The sequence below is a fragment of the Phasianus colchicus genome, chromosome 2 (assembly GCF_987193195.1).
Source record: "Phasianus colchicus chromosome 2, bPhaCol1.hap1.1, whole genome shotgun sequence".
Taxonomy (NCBI): Eukaryota; Metazoa; Chordata; class Aves; order Galliformes; family Phasianidae; genus Phasianus; species Phasianus colchicus.
The window spans coordinates 88,845,870-88,852,563 of record NC_143437.1 but is presented as its reverse complement, the minus strand read 5'-3'; the positions used below and the strand labels follow the sequence as shown (position 1 = coordinate 88,852,563).

Here is a 6,694-nt window from a genome sequence, read left to right as displayed (position 1 = left end):
AACCAGACAATTTTATATAAATATTTGTTATATTGTCCTTGGTGAAGTACTCTTCTTACAAACTTAATTATGAAATTAAATGAGATTTATCCCAGATGATTAACAAGATACATTTTGAATTCGATAGCATGTGAATATCTTTTCTTGTCCTGAACAATACTTGGAATTTAGAACGATTTATACACTTACAGCACTGTTGTAAAAAAGAATCACATAAGACAAATCTCATGCTTGAATATTTCAGATCAATTACTTTACATAAAATAAAAAGGCTGGTATATCTATTATCGTAAATTTGTGGAAATTTCTTTATGTTTTGAAAGCAGAACATCTATCCTTAAGCTGAGCATAGTAACAGTGAGGAAGAAGGCTATGAACACCCCAGGCCCAAGACTAAAGTCAGATTGATTTCATCACTATCAGTTTCTTCATGCTTTGGCATAGTTATTTCCATCACACAAATTTCCTAATTAACATTATGTATTGTAATAGCTCTATAATTTCTTTTATTACATACATGAACCACTTCTGAAATTGGATAACATAGGTGGACATATGCTTTGTCACATAGGTGGCACTTGCTACTTGCACTACCTACTCTTGAAGTAGGATAGAAGTAGAAATTAGATGGCTTAGATCAAAACCAAGTTCTGAAAGCCTGCGTTTGGTGAAGTTGATCACAATGGAGATGACTGTGTTCATACAATTTCTGTTATCTGAATTGAAACTTACATAGCTCACTGAAAGTAATGTCCTACTAATTCCATGGAAAATGTAATAGATACAAAGAGCACAATAGCACTATTTGATAGAGAAAATTCTCAGCTACAAAAAAATATTTTTCAACATAGTCACTCCTGTTAGCTATAATTTTCAATGGCTTCAATGCTCTGGAAATGATGGTGGCCACACTGGAATACTGCAAAGGCTGCAGCAGGTGGACTCACAAATATTCACACAGGAACAGAAGGAACACTGTATGCAAATTTGTACAGATGTACTGAAGACATACAAGGCTGAAGGTGACAGTTTCCTGAATGTTATCACTGTGGGTGATGAGACATGGTGTCACCACTTTGAGCCATACTCAAAATGGAAGTCTGTGGAGTGGTGATGTGCAAATTCTTTGCTGAAGAAGTTCAAGATACAGCCCTCAGTGGGTTAAGTGATAGGTGCCATTGTAAGGGAACTGTTGGATCACAGCCTGAACCTCTGATTGACCACCTGAGGCGAGCACTGAGTCAGCCGTGGGAGCACAGGTGAAGGCAATTCACTTGTGTGATTGGAAGGGGTGGAGCCTGGCTCCACCTCTTCTAGACCCCCCCATTTAAGGGCTGACTGCAACTGAAGAACTATCTCTCTCTGGAGGTTGCTCCTCATAGAGTTTCTTACAGGCCTACAACACCAGTGAGTGCTTTTTGTTTATCTCTAATTATCTTTTCTATTTTCTAATGTGGTACTCTTATCAGCCTAACTTCTCTGCATACTTACTGATCTTACAAAACTTTACAACATCTGTACATTTATTGATCTTACAAGTGTCTTTTGGGATATGGAAGGTGTAATCCTTCTAGATTTCCTGGAACTCAGAAAAACCGTCAGCTTTGACTGCTGTGTTGTGATGCTGAACTAATCTGAAGGTTTCAGCTTTCACAGTCAGGCTAGAGAAAAAGGCAGCCTTTCCCTTGCAACATGGTAGAGCTAGGCTAGTACCAGTTTGAAGACCATGTAACACACTACCAATTTTGGCGGATCTGTTCTATCACACCAACCATATACTCTGGGTTTTGTGCTTTCTGACTTCCATCTGTTCAGACCAGTGAAAGATAGACTACAAGGGTAAAAATTTCCTGGGAACAACACCATCATAGTAGCTGTGAAACAATGGGTCATCTCTGCTTATGCAGGTTTTTATGAACATGGCACACAGGTTCTTTTTAATTATTGGTTAAAACATTCAGCTAGTGATGGTAACTATAGTGAAAAATACTGTTTTGTAACTGAGAATTTGCTTTATCGAGTAGTGTTATCTTGCTCTTTGTATCATTTGTAGTTTCCACGGAAATAAATAAAGACATTACTTTCAGAGTGGCCCAACACAGTGAAACGTTCTTGGAATTAGAGTTAGAATTAGAAGTGTTTCACTGTTTATATTATTAGCCTTACTGAGTTGTAAATATTTGATAGAAAAGGATAATCATTCAATTTTAGAAAAAGTAATTTGAAACACAGTGTCCATTAAAGTAATCATTCATAAAAAATTAATGTTATTAAAAATCTAAATACAAATACAGCAACCTTTTAATCATTAAGGTAGAACAAAAGCATTTGTCCATGTAGTAGAAACAAAGTAAACTTATAAGTACTTTGATGGCGTTTTGAAATATTGATAGTGTTATAGATTGAGATGGTATATTTGAGGCGCCTTACAGGAATAGACTGATTTAATATCCTCAGGTTCTTTTGTAGTGGATAAGCTAGTAGTATAAAGGAGTAAATGTTGCATTCTTTTAATATGGGTAGATATTGACTGCAGAAAGAATGGGTTTTATTATCTCTGAGATAATCTGAAGTGACAGATATCTATTTTCAACTGGGAAAGTTGAACAAGCTCTGTGTAGTGTCCCAAAATGCAACATAGCATTGTGGTCTCTGGGAATGTAAGAAATCTTTGCTTTTAGAAATAGCAAAAAGCAGAAAGCTGTGAAAGTAGCATCTTGCCTTGTGCTACAGAACTCAGAGTTAACAGAAAGCTGCTGTGCTCTACAAATGTTGCTGAGCTTAACCTGATAAGAGCAGTCACAGGTTGAGGAATGAATTTGGTGAAACTTTTGTTCCAAAGTTCTTTAAAGTTGAGGTAGAGATGAAAGGGACAGAGTGATTCATTTAGTGTTGTTATCTGCAGTCCATTGATTAGAAATCTCCCATTAGAACTGAGAAACAGGAGGTCAAGTGTCTGACCTGAACTGAACAAGGCATAGCTGATCTTGATATTTCTGAATGGATTTCTAATTTTTGAGAAAGATTGTCAGTTGTCATGGTGCCTGGAAAGGTAGGAATTCATGAAGTTCAGTGGATGAAAAATCACTTCCAACTCTGTAATCTACATTTCTAAGGTAGAAAGATATCACCAGGTTCTTCAGGAATGTATTGTCTGTCTCAAAGAACTCAAATCCTTCTGTATCTGTTCAGTCACATTAGCAACCAGCATACAGTAAAAAAAAAGAAGATTCACCTATATTCATTTTAGGCGAGAAGTATTGCTTTTATTGTGGTATTTAATAGGAATATCTATTTTAGAACTGATCAGAACTCTCAGGTGGGCTAAAGCTAAATGGAAATTATAAGCTCACTATTTACAAATTTTAAATAAGAGGATATTGTTTGAATGCTTAGTGCTTGTCTAAATCCTGCTAAAAAATTTATCGTATATTATTCTGTGTGATAATAATAGTGAATGGTTTTTGCTATTAAAGTTTAAAAGATAGATTGTCAAAAGCAATCAGCAACCCAGTAGTTCCTGATTTGATAACAATATGGGAAGGCAGACTGTCTGAAAAGTTCATTTCCATTTAAACGCATAAACAAACCAGAGAGATATTTAACTCTCAGCATATCCCATTGAGAGGAATAGATCTGTTGAATGCACACTGTTGAGAAAAGAACTGCTTCATTTAGGTTCCTAAATGGGAGCCGAGTTTTTTTTACATCACTTCTGCCTTAATAAGGAAGCCTCATAGATAAAAAAAAAAATTGTGCCAACATAAAGGAGCCAAAGTAATAAGATTCTCAGATGAGTACATTAACTTACTACACTGATTCTTGCACCCCGCTTGTGTAAAACAAACTGATAAAATGTACAATAAAGAATAAGAGATATATTTTTAGAATTTCTCAAAATGCTTTTTTCTGTTTCCAGTGAATTTCACTTCAGAGTGACCCAATCTGCTGGGCCCAGTGTCTGGATTTCTAACAGTATCTGCTGAAGATTGAGTTATAAGCTCGGGGATACAGAAGTATTTCTTTCATTTTAGGATTTCACCTTCTGAGATTACTAAGTATATACACGCAATTTCCTATTGAACCTTACTGGATTTACTGGAAGCTGTATACTGCTCTGACTATACCTACTCTGTAGATTTTTACAGCATAATGATGCTAGTATAACTTGTGTAACACATAGAAGCATTTCTCCAACTCTCTGCTGTCTTATACACATTTATTTCCAGTTTCTTCCTGTCAGCAGCTCGGTGACCTTGAGTCATATTACACCTTTGTGCCTTTGAATCTAAGAGTGGTAGTAGCTCATCTACAGGAACAGCAGTATTACAAGCGAGTTACAACATAACAGGCTTAAAATGTTTCTGTCTTTTTTAGTAGAGAGAAAAGGAGAGCAGAAGACCCTCTAAGAGTTTTAAGGATGTGAACAGATCTGCTGTTTTCCACATCTGCTATCTTGGAAACATATGAAAGCTTTCATCGTCTCAGAGAAACCTTTTCTATTATTCACTAAAATGTGCCTAGAGAAGTGGGATGTAGACTTTGCCTTGAGCATCTGCATTTGGATTGCCTCAGATGATGAGATAACCTGCAATGAGTGACATAATTGATTTTTGTGTGTCCATTTGCTTTGAGTTTTCTCAGTACAGCTATCTTCCCTTATCAGGGAGGCATCATTAACTAGCACTAATTGGATTTGGCTCTGGACTGAATGGGAAGACAGACAAGTTGTGTTGGTATTCTGACTTATTTGGAGCACTTTTAAATTGAGCTCAAAAAAAAAAAAAATTGAAGTTCCCAGTGCAATACTACATTTACCGAGATATCTCTTGCTTTGTTTCTTCAAGCATAAATCTCTGTGGGTAAAAATGTATATTTAAAATCACAGACAACTACTCCAAACCTTTTATAAAATTAGACATGAGCCATTATGGAGAAGAAAATACTTATGAAAGTAAGGTTGAAAATGTATTTTTAAATTAAAAGTAAAAAATTTAAAAAAGAGAAATGGAAAAGAGTCCACTTATGCATGAATTTAAAATAGTTCCTTGCAGTTTGCTGCTTTTTATGAATTTTTCCTTTTCTTACCATTTCCTCAGAAAAAGAAGGAAAGTAGTGGGGAAAAAAAGAATCAATATTAGACTCAGAGTTGCACATCTAAAAATGGCATATCTCACATTTTCTTTTACTTTGCCTTTTTATACCATAAGCAGTAAAACATACACTACTGTATTAAAAGTAATGAAATTTAATCTGAAGCTGTACTGTTGTTCCTTTATTCGAGGTCTTTTTTTTTCCCACTTTTTTGTACTTTATTTTTGGCACAGCATTAAAATTTTTCTCAAACTCATGAACTAGAAGTCTTCAAAGAAGTTATCAATATTTCTTTATCTGGAAGGTCATGCTTAAGATAATACATGAGAAGGGTGTTGAATTGAAACATTTTGCACTACTCTTCACTGTTTTTAGAAACATTCCTAATTCATTTTTTTTCCTATGGAACTGCCTGCTGGTCTCTGTCATTCACACAGTTGTACCAGTTTCCTTCTCACAAACTCAAATGAAGTCCATGGTGTTTGGATCCCTTGCTTCTCTCTCATATGCTTGTCTGCAGAAGGAGATGCATGATTTGTGCAATAAACTTCTAGATGGGCAAAAAGATCTTGCTTTTTCACAAACAGAGGGGTTTTCATTCTTTCCCTTTTTCTTTGAAATTCATCTCCTTTTACAGTTTCATGATAAGACTGTAACCCTGCAGAAATGGGGACCTAAACCATCCAAAGGAATACCTGTTTTACAGAGCAGTAATCGTGAAAAATATGGGTGATCCACTTGATGAGAGAGTACAGTGTAAATATAATGGAGAGAAACAAGAGCTAATAACAGCTGACTTGCCAAATCCAGGGCAGAAGTACAGGCATGACACTAGATTACATAGGTTGGCTCATTCAGAACTAGCTTGGGTTGTCAGGCTGGTTGATGGAGCAAAACTGAGTTACAGCCTGTCTTATTCTTCTACAAACAAGTGAGAGTGGCTATAGGGTTTTTGTTGTTGTTTTGTTTTAATATGAAAATGAAGAAAAGAGAAAAACTGTAGGAAATCCACTAGTAAGTGAAGCAGAGGCTGTCTTCCCTAACCTCCTTTCCCATCACAAGTAGGAAACACAAAATGGAAACCTGAATTAAGTTCTGAAGCCTTGCAGCTCAGAAAATCATACTTTCTTCCAGACATAAAAAAATTAGTCTTTCTAAGAGATAGTGACAAATACTTAATACAGGATCATAGAGAGTGCTCATTATCTAACTAAAGATCAGTTTCCAAGTCTTATTGGAGCCTCAGATTTTTGAGATTGACTTCAGTGAGCTTTGGGTCAAGGCCGTATGAAAGACTGGAAAAATAGATATTCATGGAAGACAGGGAGGTGATATGGGAGAGCCATCATGGCTTCACCAAGGGAAAATCTTTCTTGACCAATGTAGTGGCCTTCTTTGATGGCATCAATGTACAAGGAAAGAACCACTGATGTAATCTATCTGGATTTCAGGCCTTTGATGTGGTACCCCACAACATGTCTCTCTCCAAATTAGAAACACATGGATTTGATGGGTAGACTGTTCAATGGACAAAGAACTGGCTGCAGGATCAAGTCCAGAGAGTGATAGTCAATTGCTCACTGTCTGTATGGAGATTAGT

General features: G+C 36.1%; 1 long non-coding RNA gene across 1 annotated transcript; it reads left to right on the top strand.

The window, feature by feature from the left end:
- Positions 1-1,367: 1,367 nt before the first annotated feature.
- Positions 1,368-5,615, top strand: LOC116240732 (uncharacterized). Its single transcript, XR_016464830.1, has 3 exons — positions 1,368-1,407; positions 3,920-4,058; positions 4,378-5,615. It is a non-coding gene; the product is annotated as an uncharacterized LOC116240732 (long non-coding RNA).
- The last annotated feature ends 1,079 nt before the right edge of the window (positions 5,616-6,694 follow it).